Consider the following 13,790-nt stretch of genomic DNA (forward strand, 5'->3'; position numbering starts at 1 on the left):
TTTATGACAAACTTTTGTGACAACATGCTTAGGCTACAGTATTGAGCTACAAAAACTTTGATATTTCATTAGGCTACATGTATAGCCTAGCCTACGTTTAGACGGCTTAATCTAGGAGTGAAATCAACATATCATTTACATATTTGGACTTTTGACTCAAAACATGGAGTTACACATATTTAGCCCTTGTGGATACAGTGAACAGTGATATGCAAACGATTACATTAAAATCAACAATGGCACATTGAGTCCACTAGAGGTCAGAATTAACTTCAGAATGAAATCGGAGCGCGTGAGAGACAGGAAGCCCAAGGACAAATGTTTAGCGCACATGACCACTGAGTCATCATAGCCGGGGAAATGAGTCAGTGTTTTGAATCAATAGGCTTGTTTGAGATGAGCAAAATCTGCGCAGAACCGATCACCGGTGATCAGCGCGAGATGCATGCCGGTTAGAAATGTGTCCGACTGCCTTCCGCCTGGCTCTGATGTCATGCTGACGTATGTCAAAAATCTCTCGCGAGCGCAAGGCACACCTGTCGGATTCTGCAGTTGCGCGCAGTTGCTCTCCACCGACTGCGCGGATCAAAAGCATGATGGGAAACGACTTGCTGACGACACAGCTTAATACTCATTGGTTTAAACAACCTTGACGTATTGTTCTCTTTTAAAATGTTTGAATTTAAAACTCTGATATCATGTTTTATGTGTATAAATTATGTGTGAATATTCCCAAACTCTCTGACAGTGCGATCTCTATATGGATTATGTGATTATGTTATTTTTATTTAAAAAAATATAGAAACACATGTCTGTATTAAAGAAAAAAATATATATTGATAAACACGTATTTGGAATGGGATTAAATAAGTGCTTTGGGTGTCTTGTTCATTATCTATTTATTTTCAAATAAAAGCAACAGAACTTAAATTACGTCCAGTTTATTAGCAACACTGTGCACGAGCGTGAATCCCGTGAATCCCGCGATATCCATCTTTGATCTCACAGGTGTCAGATCCACTGAGAGAAGAAAAAAACTGTCCGGCCTGCCTGCGCTTTTTTCACTCCTCCCCTCACTGCAGCCGCCTACTCTCGCATACAATTCAGGCGAGGCAAGGCGCATCTCAAACAAGCCTAATGTGATATAACAATATTACATGTGTTTTTATGGCACAAGGATAAAATAGTTCTCAATAACTTGACTCTGGTCAGTTGCATTTTATTCGTTTGCATTGTTTGGTTCGATTCATAGAGATATATATATGCCCGCTCGGAGACAGATTATTGTCTCGACGGTCTCCTAAAATGACCTGACCGGACGGTCTAACTTATCTTTCACCTTCAGACAACAAATTTCATCACCTTGAACTTGTATAAACTGTCACACACTCTTCCTCGTGACATCTCCCCTACACCACACACACCCTGCCTGCAGTGCATACGCAGTTCACTTTATGATGCTATGCAGGTGCAAGACCATAGATGGAAGTGAATTTCTATCACGTGATATCCAATATCCCTATACACGTTGCCTGTAATTGTAATTACCAAGCGTAATTTATATATATATATATATATATATTTTTTTTTTACAGAAATATGAATTTGCGTGTATGCATGTACTTTCAAACACTGTCGGTTCAAAATACTCCTCGGTTGATGCAGTTTGAAAGTGTTCAGATTGTACAGCCAAATGCTTTGGGTAAATGCATGAACTGCCCACAGCGTTCATGCAAAACACCCTGCAAATCAGCATAACCTGGTCCTGGTATCACCTGTCTGAAAAGTAATAGAGAAACTGACCCATTTCCAAGTAGGCTGATTGCTCAGTTTGTATATTCAAAGGCTCCATAAATAAACACGTGCACAGGTAACTCCACTGTGGTCAAGGTTAGCCATGTCACTGAAGCAGCTGAAGTACTTTGTCCCCAAGGGATTTATTGTCATAATGCTCAAAGTCTATCTGTCTATTTATCCATCTGTCTGTCTCTGTCTGCCTGCCTATCATCCATCCATCCATCCATCCATCCATCCATCCATCCATCCATCCATCCATCCATCCATCTATCTATCTATCTATCTATCTATCTATCTATCTATCTATCTATCTATCTATCTATCAATTGATCCATCCATCCATATGTTTGCCTATCTATCTATCTATCTATCTATCTATCTATCTATCTATCTATCTATCTATCTATCTATTGATCCATCCATCCATATGTTTGCCTATCTATCTATCTATCTATCTATCTATCTATCTATCTATCTATCTATCTATCTATCTATCTATCTATCTATCTATCTATCTATCTATCCATCTATCCATCCGTCTGTCTATCTATCTGTCTGTCAATTGATCTATCCATCTGTCTGTCTGTCTGTCAATTGATCTATCCATCCATCTGTCTCTCTGTCTTTCCATCTATCAAATGATTTTACCATATGTCTGTGTCTGTCTATCTGTCAATTGATCTATCCATCCATCCATGGCCATCTATAGTTTAGTAGAAGTGATATATGGTCAGATGAGAATGCTGCTTGATTCAGTGCACAGACCTGTAGGTTGGCATTCTGGTTGCTATTTGAATGTGTCACATACACAATTTGCATATGGCATTGTCAGTATTTGCGCGCACCTGTATACCTGAAAGTAGGCATGGGTTTCTCTTCGTGTATGTGCAAGACGTGCTTGGCTGATGGTCCAGCATTGAGAGCAAGTTAATCTAGACGGGGGCCAGAGTCAGTGTGCAAAGTAATGGGATCTAAAGTGAACAGGGTCAAGAGCAGACAACACACACATCCAGCCTAGACACTTGCAAGATTAGTCTTTTAAACAGTCAGCATTGAAGAGATTCCTTACGCTCGAATGGGTGCAGTGGGGACACTATTTTATCATGTGAGAAGAAAAAGACAGGAGAAAGTGGCAAACTGGAAAAGGATGGTGAAAATGTTCAATAAACAGTGGTGAGATGTTGACAATACACACATGGAGTTATACATTTAGAAATTACATAATTACAAAACACATTTAGATTATGTGGTATTTTACTGTAAGGCTGAAACACTGAAAGGCAGTGGCATGACGCATGATGGCTTGTTTGGGAAGTGATCTATTACTGGTTTCGTGATAACAAGATTAGGTTGAACAGTGTGCGTGCATTGTGCATGATGCAAGGTTAGCAGGGAGGGCAATACTGTAAGTGTCATCTGAACTGGTGGGAATGGACTGTCACAAAGTCATCAAAATCCATTAAAGGGTTAATTCACCCAAAAATCAAGCGTAGCGTTAGTTCTGGCAGGTCACGTTAGTCAAGCTCGCATCAGTGACTCTCAGCTGATCCACGTCTGCCTGTAGGAATGTGACGCCTATCACTGTATACATATATAAGCTCCTTCAGTAGCTATCGCGTTCCTCAGGAGCTCATTACCCTCCTCCCTCCCCAGCTCCTCCTCTCATCCAGTCAGGATTTGGCATTCCGACTCCCCTTGAATTCTCGAATTATGTTGTGTTGTAAATCCTGAATTAATGATATCTGCAATACATTCATGTTGGTTCTATTAAACCCATAAGACATCCAAGACGTTCATCTTCGGAACACAAATTAAGATTTTTGATGAAATCAGAGAGCTTTTTTACCCTCTTTAGACAGCAATTTAATTACCACTGTCAAGGCCCAGAAAGGTAGTAAACTACACAATTCACATAGTAAACAGCGTTTCCGGGTTCTACGCCAAAACGGCGCCTCACTATTGGCCGACGCACGCGCGTGATGTTGACACAGGAGACAGACAATAATGAGCCGGCCGTTTTGACGTAGAACCCAGAAGCGCTGCACTGTGTTTACGATGTGAATAGCACAGCAGACTCACATTGAAGAGAAGAGATTGTTGAATAAAGTTGCTATCTTTGTTTTGTTTTTGCGCACAAAAAGTATTCTCGTCGCTTCATAACATTACGTTTGAACCACTGTAGTCAAATGGACTATTTTAACAATGTCTTTACTGTCTTTCTGGGCCTTCAAAAGTGGTAATAACGTTGCAGTTTGTAGGGCGGCCAGAAAGCTCTCAGATTTTATCAAAAATATCTTAATTTGTGTTCCGAAGATGAACGAAGGACTTACCGGTTTGGAACGACATGAGGGTTAGTAATTACTAACAGAATTTTCATTTTTGGGTGAACTAACCCTTTAACACAAGTAGTCCTTTATTTAAGGTTCACATTGTGCAAGGTTTGTGTCCGCTTGTGAAAGTGGATGCAAAAAGTGACAAATAGGAAGTTCTAAGCACTGTTCCCACACACAATGTGCTCTCATCTTCTTGTAATTCTTTGCTGAAATGTATACAAAACCAGAAAACTGACTAACATTCACCTAGTCTGTCAGTTTGGCAACTCTGGACAAACACAAACCAATGAAAACATCTTCAGGAAAAGATACACAGAAGCATCAGTTTAACCCATGACTGACACTGGGAATTCCTGAAACACTTTGGTGATATTGAAAGCGGTCCTGTAAGCGTCTTTTATATCCTTTTATCTCAGCCTGGAAAGTACTGTCTTTTAAGGTGGTCTATTATTTTTTCCAAGCAATTTGACAAAAAGCCCCATAGACTACATTGAAGGTAAAACTTGTGAGTGGGTTGTTTTGAGCCCAGTAATACCTTAGCAACCACCTAGATCAACCAAATTGAAGAGCAATAAATCAAAAAACACTCCAACTCAACTGAACAACTGCTTAGCAACACCCTGGAAACGACAGAACATATAGCTAACACCTATAGCTAACATAGCTAACAACTGGCAAGACCTAGCAAACATCCAAAACACCAGCAACAAACGAAGCTAGCTAAACTTATAGCAACAAACTAAAAAAACAGCTGTATAGTAACATAATGGTAAGGGAACACTTACCTTAACATCATGGAAGTAAGTTCTGGCTGGTCAAACATCCCTTTTTCTTCAAATCAGGTTATTTTAAAGCTGAATCGCTATGGTAACCTTTGATCTTCTACAGTATATGGTCAGAAATACAGTAACTGATACATTAGCATAACCCTTATTTTAGGTGTAGGCCTACTCAATGCCTTTGTTTTTGTTGAACTGGCTGATAAGATTGTCGTCTTGGGATTTATACTGACATCTACTGGTGTGGATGTATTATCAAACAAAGTTTTTTTTTAGAACCCTTTGGAGAAATGTCTTAATGATACTTACATTTATGTTTAACAGTTTTTTTCTTGTGATAAAGTATGTTAATTCATAAACATTCTAATTAAAAGTAAACAAAGGTTATATTTTAAATGAGTGAATAAATATTGAGTGCACCTTTTAACATTGTCTAAACTAAGTCTTTTAAACTTCTATACTTTAATTGGATGAAAATGCCTAACAGCTGCCCAGTGCCTTATGAAATGCCCCATGTTAGAGGTCACTGTGTCACCATTTCTGGCCCAACAATGCCAGTAATCTTGTGATTGTGATGTAATGGTCTGGCAAATGTGGTGCTTGTTTATTTTTCTCCTTCGAATTCCTGTCCACTCAATGACATCATTGCAAAAAGAGGGCCAGGGAAATGTACTGGGAGCTCATGAGTCTAATTCAAATGCATTGGGTCGCTCCTGCAGTGTAAATCAATGGGATTTCAATGGGAATCAATGTGTGTGTGTGTGTGTGTGTGTGTGTGTGTGTGTGTGTGTGTGTGTGTGTGTGTGTGTGTGTGTGTGCGTGTGCGTGTGTGTGTGTGTGTGTGTGTGTTTTCTTCTCACTGGTATGCCTCACATTGTACATTTTAAAGCACAATGAAGCTTTTGTGGTCACTGTCAGATGTCTAGAGGCCACATGTGCACAGATACACATTTCGGAAATACCAGCATTTGCAATATTAATAAAAGAGCGTGCCCTGTCCTTTTGTCCTTTTGTTTAATTGGTTTGCCCTTTCACTTCTGCATTTGTGTGTACGTGTGTTCTCATCTGACCTCAAATGTCAAATTAAAATTTGTAACTGAGTGGCAGTATTAAGTCAGTTTTGCTTGGGCAATTATAGTTATGCCAACTGTGCGTCACGTTCATTTTGATCTTTTAGCAGGGCTTATTAGCGCACGCTCACCTGAGATCTGACTGTTCAGGACTCCAGGGACGGTTGTTGGATGACATTCAGGAACTGGTTTAGGTTACTGATGCACACTCGCTCCTTTGAGGCTGGAGCAAGACGGGGAAAAATGAACTAAACCAAGCCCCATCCAGTGAATGTGAGAAGTATCACGTCCACCTGAAAGTCTGTCCTCCACCCCCCTCTATCGCTTTCTCTCACTCCTCGCATCTTATTCTTCCTCCGCTGTTCAAGCCGTCATTTAGAGACAGGTTTGGACGAGGTCTGGTAATGAGACGCAGACATCACCTCATTTACACTGTAAATAAATAAAGAAAAAGAAAACATTTTAGTGTTTGTCACTTGACCAAGTTCAGAAGATGAAGAAAAATCACACTTTTTACAGTAAAAGACTTAATGGAGTTTGCATTTATGCTGGCTTATAAATTTGTCAAAGGTGTTTCTCCTAAAATTAATTTCGATATAAACTTTTAGAAGCATAGATTGTGACTTTGATGGATGGATAGATAGATCTGCTGCGAGCAAATCCCTCCGCCCAAGCAGTGCTTCGCCTTCTGAGAATATAGTTCCCAGCAAGTATACGGTTAGAAGATGGCTGTGTCTCATGTGACCTTGTTATTTGTACACGCTGTGACTATACAAATCACAACATGTAAATAGGAAAATGTTGGTGTTATTTTGTCACTTATTGGGAGCAGTATGCTAGCTGGAGCCATTTACCTCCAGTCTTTGTGCTAAGCTAGGCTAGCGGTGGGTGCGTCAGACAGAGTTACGGCATGCATGGAGATGAAAAGTGTATGTATGGACTTATCTAACTCTGGGGGATACGGTGAATAAGCTAAAGTCCCAAAAAGTCGGCGTGTTCCTTTAGCAGCTGAAGAGAGGCAAGAGAAGAAAAAATTGAGCCATTAAAAAGATCACATTTATAATTGTTCCTATGTAAAGTTTTATAGCTTGAGTGTTGAATCACTCCTCCAGTGAATATGAATACTGGGCACAGAGAAAGTGAAGCCTGCATGGTGTAGCGTTTCCACGGAAACCCTGAAAGATGCCAAGTTAACTAAACTAAAGACTGTCTCTTCTGCAGTCTGGTACACTTTTATGGTCACTTCTGAGTAAAAAAAAACGAAAGCTGACTAAGCATTTCTTTTCTATTTGAGTGTTCATGTTGGCCAATATGAGCATGCATGTGTGAAAGGGATGGTTAGAGTGGGGCGGAGAGACAGAAAGTGAGTACGTGAGTCCGAACACACCATACTCTGGGATTAATTATTCAGCCGTGAACGAGGGATAAAGAGAGAAAAAAGGAGGAGGGGCAAACGTGAAAGAGATCTGCGTGCCACATGAGGACAGTTGTGCCAGTTTGCCATCTCAGTCGATATCTTAATACCCCATAGATCCGTTGATGAACATTTGTTTGTCTTTTATGGGTGTTTCTCAGTGATTTTTTCTCAGTGAGAAAACTTTTTTATGGAAAGGTCACATCAATCATTTATGATTTTATATATATATATAATACAATTACAAAAACACATAAAAATACCAAAATGACCAAAAAAAGCTCAAATGAACTAAAATGAAACCTGAAAATATATATAAAGTAATTTATTTAAAAAATACAGCTATTTAAACCAGTAATAAATACAATAACACTAAATTAACACTGAACCTGGAACATTACTTTAACAGACTCTGCAGATAAGAGTGTTTTGCATAGAGTTCAAGGTGTGAAGTCTTTTATCTCTGATAAAATTGTACACAGGTCGCTTCTTCTTCAGGCATTGCTGAGCACGTATAGCGGCGTCATTTTAGGCCCGGTGACGCAGGTAAACCTGTGCCTGATGGGTCAGCTTTGACTGACAGGATTAGAAACCGGCCTTCCTGTCCTTATGAGATCAAACAAAAGATCTGACTCAGGGTTTTTACGAGAACCCCGTCCCAAATGAATATAGCACGTCAACAGGATGTGAATTCACCCTTTTATCATGTTTAGTGAATCGCATGTCACATTTAGCTGCAAAAAAGAACATTAGCTCAGCTCTTTTCCCCTTCAAAACCACATATCACTTATTAGGCGCTAATTGATTTACGTGATTAAGTGAATGAGAAGCCGTGGGAGCGGATTCATCGTATCCTGCGTTGCGTGTGTATTGCCAGTTGTGCGTGTATTGCCAGTTGTGCTAAGTCACCACACTGAACTAATCTCCAGAGAATTACAGCTCTATTTAAAGACACAGAGCTTAGCAGGATCATGTCAAAACAGCCAGTAGAACAACTAGCCTATATATTTATTTCAGCTAAGCCAAACAGAAAAAGTTTTTTTGAGAGCTTAGAGACAAACGTAGATGGCAATGACAGACACGTGTGTGAAGCCATCATAACTGCATGCTAAAACTCTTAGCTCGTCATCAGTCAGTTGTTACCTTGTCTTAGCTAATTTTATTATTTATTTTAATGTAGAATGCGGTCTGTTATTTCTTGATAACAGACCGTTGCCATGAAAAACAGAGCGTTGCCATGGACGCAGGATGCTAACTGTAGAGACGGAACGGACTATTTTCTTTAGCGGAAGCCATATAAATTGTTTTTAAATCAATAAATTCCTTTTTAAATCAATATTTTGTGTCAATTGATTTGGTAGGTAGGTAGCCATGTAATAAGCGGGATAATGTAGAGCAAGTTGGTTGTTATAGCGAATACAACTCCCTTCAGGCTGTTTCTAGACCCCTCCGCTTCGCGCTCAAATTCAGCCTGTCGGGAGTTGTATTCGCTATAACAAACGCCTCGCTATACATTATCCCTTACATTTTCTTTGTGGCTAAATTCAATGAGCATATTGTATAGTTTTCACCCCACAATGCTTTAGTGTTGGCTGGGCTTTGTTATGGAATTGCTACATGCTAAGGTGTTTTGAGGGTGCATGCTGAGGGAGTCTGCCATTTTGTTTCGATCACAAAATCCTTCCAGTGCACTGAAACGTTCACACAATAAAAAATTCCCACAATGCAGAGAGAGAGAGAGATTGACCATGTGGCTGAAACCCTAATGTGAGACATTCAAACTGACCTATCAGAAGATTACAACTTCCCCCACTGCACTAAAGGTGTGACAATTAGCAGACCATTTTGGCCTTCAAGCCTCTATCAACACCTCTCATGCCCTTGGAGGGGGTTGGAACAGGAAAGCAAAAGTCATTGTTGATTTTATCCTTACACTGTTGTTCATAAACTGTAGTGACGTGATGAAGGTGATTTCATCAAGTGCAACATGTTCCTGGATCAATATATTTCATGATCCTAACAACATTCCTATCAACCAATCAGAGTTTACAGTTTATGTCCAGTTTAGTCATAGAACCAGGGTTTGGTGCTTCTACATCAGTTACCTATAATTCATTATGGGTTAGGTTGAGGAGTAGGAATATGGTTAGGATTAACAAAAAGGACTACGCGGATCCGTGCAAATGGGGATCGTTTTGACAATGTTGTAGTCTGTACGCGAAAAAAAGTTAAGTACAACTTTTAAGGGTACCATTTTGTCATGTAAACCCTTAGATGGATCAGCTATTCTTTCAGCTACATTCTGTCACTGGCCAACTGGATGTTACATGTTATGAAGGTTTTCCATTGACCAAAATAACCAAAAAATAACCACCTCACAGGAACTTCATAATGCCTGTCAGACTTCATAACGTCTCTTTAAGCAGGTTTGGGGAAATGAGCGTTAATTAACCAGCACAATTTGCCAAAGTAATTAGAACCGTCTTTGTTTTCTGAGAACGAGTGGAATTTCTTTCCCGTTGCACATTTACAGTACGTCAGCTCTACTCAGAGGAAGCTGTGTGGTTTCATTATTATCATGACCCTGATCCAACTTCCTTCAGACACAGTCTTCGGTTGTAAGAAAACAGTATGAGAAAATACACGTTTCGTTAAAAACAAAACTTTAAAACATTAAGCAATGACATATTGATATAAAGCGACCATGTCAAAAGTAATACAATGAAATCAAAATGATTGCTGTATGTGGATTTTCGTCCATGTCTTTGGCTTTAGATCTGAGGTCATCTGTAGTGCTGCAGGAATGAGTCCTAAACAGGGCATTTTTGCTCTTCTGGTTCCATTGTCTTAAAGTCAGTGGGTTTTTGAACGGGTAAAAGACTGTAAAAATGCTACAGTGAAAAACTGTTCATTGGTTAACAGAAAGTTTCCTTACTATATACCGTAAATAACTGTGATAGATGTAATAGTACATTTAATGTAATTTTACTGTAAAATACCGTTAAATGTACAGTTTTTGAAAGTGAAAAAGAACAACTCCTTGTTTAATTTACAGTGAAAAAACTTGAAAAAATTGACATTCCGACAATTCCCTGCGTGACACTTCACATTTGATGTATTTTTGTTTAAATAACTGTTTCTTCATAGTTTTCTTAGTTTTTTTCTAATCAGTTATGTGCATAGGGTTTTATGTTACACTGTAAAACAATTCTAACCTCCCCAACTCAATATTTTCTAGTGACTAGTCACATCTACATTTTTCAATTGGCCCAAGTGAAATTCTGCAAATTGATCAAATTAAATTTGCAGAATTTCACTTGGGCCAATTGAAAAATTTTGATGTGACCAGTCACTACAATTTTTTTTACAGTGTACATTTAATGTTGTTAAATTAATGTTTATTGCATTTAAAAAATGTCATGTGTGTTATGATGGTGTTTAATGTTTGTCTGAATGACACTGTGCAGCTTCTGTTTATTAGTATTAACTATATTGTGGAAGAGCTGCTGAGTGGTGAGCTTTGATTGATCATGTGACTCTCATCACTGCTGTGATTGGTGGTTGTCAGTGTATTACAATGGTACAAAACAGATATTAATACTTCAATAGGTCAGTAAACTAACATCATATCAGATAATTAAATACAATTTATTACTGTAAATTTTAAGTTAAGTCTGTAAAAGCTCAAATGTTGCTACCATATTTTAGATGGACCAGAAATTTATGAGAATTGTTTCCTGCACATTGTTAAATCTATGCCACAAAAAAATGTAAGGCAGTTCTGAAGCAAAAGGGGTCCAACCCGGTATTAGTATGTGTACCTAATAAAGTGGCCGGCGAGTGTTTTTTTCCCTGATACCACCTGCATCCAAGTAGAATTAGCACACTAGTACATCACGATTCATTGCAATAATGTAATAACCCTGTTCAAATGAGAAATATGACCTCACAGGAATTTAAAATGCTCTTCAATAATAACAAACTACTTTCATTTTAAATATGTGTCACATTCCACAATCATCAGTTGCTTTTACAGATATTATAGATATTTCCAAAACACAGCTGGTGGGACATTTCCATTGCGTGTGCAGCACGAGCCGACGGTATCCACGTGCACGTGCACGACTGGGGCGTTGGGTTCCTCTCATGTGATAAGCTGTAACACTGACGACCTGATCGACTTCACACTGATCTGATTGCAGTCTGTCGATATGTGTCCTGCCTGGAGCTCAGCCTCAACACTGAGCTATAAATAACTATTAGAGCTCCCTGATAACAGTCACTTCTGTCATTTACTACGTGGTCATTTTAAATGATTAGGTCAAATTAAGTAGACTATATTTAGGGTGTTGTTTATTTCGTTTGAAAAGCTGATCATAAGAAATCTTTTTTGAAAATGATATTTTCCAATTTCAGTGCCATATCACATGACATTTGGGAAGATGCAGTCCTCCAATTTTAGATACATCCAAGAAGATTTGTGTGAAAATGGCCTTAAATAGCAAATTTGCTAGTTACCGTAGCACATTAAGTACAATCACTATTCTTTGTGCTTTGTGCCAAGAACAATAATTATATAATTATATACTTATATATCATAACAGAGTTGATTATTGAGCTTGAAGAGGCACTTATTACAGACATTTACTGAAATTAGACTGCACCTCTGTTTAACCATGTGACTGAACGATGAAACTGTTAAAGTATGATTTCACTTTTCTAACTTTAGTTAGTGTGTAATGTTGCTGTTTGAGCATAAACAACATCTGCAAAGTTAAAACACTCAAAGTTTAAAGCAAAGGAAGATATTTGCTTTTAAAGAAAAGGACTACAACAAACGTCTGGCAGGGACTACACGACATGCCTCCGGGTTTAGTGACATCAGCAAGCCTAAAATGTACATAAACCCCATCCCCCGGGAACACACAGTCCATGTTGAGAAGAGGAAAAGTTGTTGTATAAGAGTACATTTGTGAGTCAGCTCAAACTGTAGCATCCATCTTTTCACATGCAATAGAAAGTCACTCTGTGTGCATCTCACAATAGTTCCTATACTAGCGATTTATAGATTACCATGACAGAATCGGGAACATAAATGTATCAACTAACCTTTCAGAGACGTCCTGTTGCATTCTAGATGTTGTCACTTCTTCTTGAGTCTCTCCATCTTTGTCTGACTCCGTTTTAACATTAAAGACAGAACAGTTTCTGACATTTTAGTGTGTCTGCGTGAGGTAATCGCAGCTGCTAACACACGCGATCTCTTGAAACCCCGCCCTCTGCAGCAGCTCATTTGCATTTAAAGGGCCAGGCACAAAACTGTGCGTTTTTGCAAACCCTCAAAAAGTGACAACTTTAACATGCTATATAAAAATATCTGTGGGGTATTTTGTGCTATAACTTCACACACACACACACACACTGGGGACATCAGGGATTTATTTTACATCTTGTGAAAATGGTATTTTACCACCCCTTTAAATTAAAAGGAGAAAAATCTCATTACATAACAGGGTGAAAATTAAGTGCAGAAACAAATGTTGCATAAACGATGTATATTCTAAGTTGAACTAAGCAAAATATTATTTAAGTACAAAACAAATAAACAATCCAATAAAGCTATATTTATATACTGAAAATGATCCAGCTACATATTCTGTCCATGCAAAGTTAAACAATTTTTTGAAAAAAAGTTAAAAATAAAACAAAGATTATTTGAGTATGTATTTTATTTGAGTAAGAAAATGAAGTCTTTCTACTTCAAAATTTGATATTTAATTCATTGTGTTACTTGCCGTTTCATTGTAAATAATTGTGAAATGCTATATCAATTTCTACGTGAAAATCACATTTTATTTTTGTTCATGAAAACTTTTATTTAATGGGAATCAAATATATAATGTAGCGTATAAGGTTCGTTTTTTATTAATGAAAGTTAAATAAATATATACAAAGATTTAAAATAAACTCAAATTGTTTTCCTGAGAATTAACTAAATATTCTATCCACCCAAAGATATCATGTTTTAGTGTTGTTTATAACTAAACTCCCATCTGTGCGGATCCTGTTACCAATGGCTGTTTTCGTTTACACTGGTTATTAAACTGTTTATATAAATCTGATGTTTTCAGGTTTAATCTAATATTGCCTTTCCTGCTGCAGGGAAAAGTTGCCATGTGACAGATGCCATGTGACTAAAGTGACATGTAAATTGCATCATCTCACAATAATTTGAATGGTAAATAAAAGGCTGACTGGTTATACAATGAGTTTCCATCGAGGGCAACAGTTAATATCTGTTCCAACAGGTAAGCAAAGCAAAGAGTCCAGAGATCCATAAAACACAGATAGAGTTCATTAGAAATGAGGCGGATGTGGATGAGGTCTGACTGTCTAC

This window comes from Phoxinus phoxinus (genome assembly GCF_949152265.1).
Source record: "Phoxinus phoxinus genome assembly, chromosome: 9".
In the NCBI taxonomy this organism is placed as follows: domain Eukaryota; kingdom Metazoa; phylum Chordata; class Actinopteri; order Cypriniformes; family Leuciscidae; genus Phoxinus; species Phoxinus phoxinus.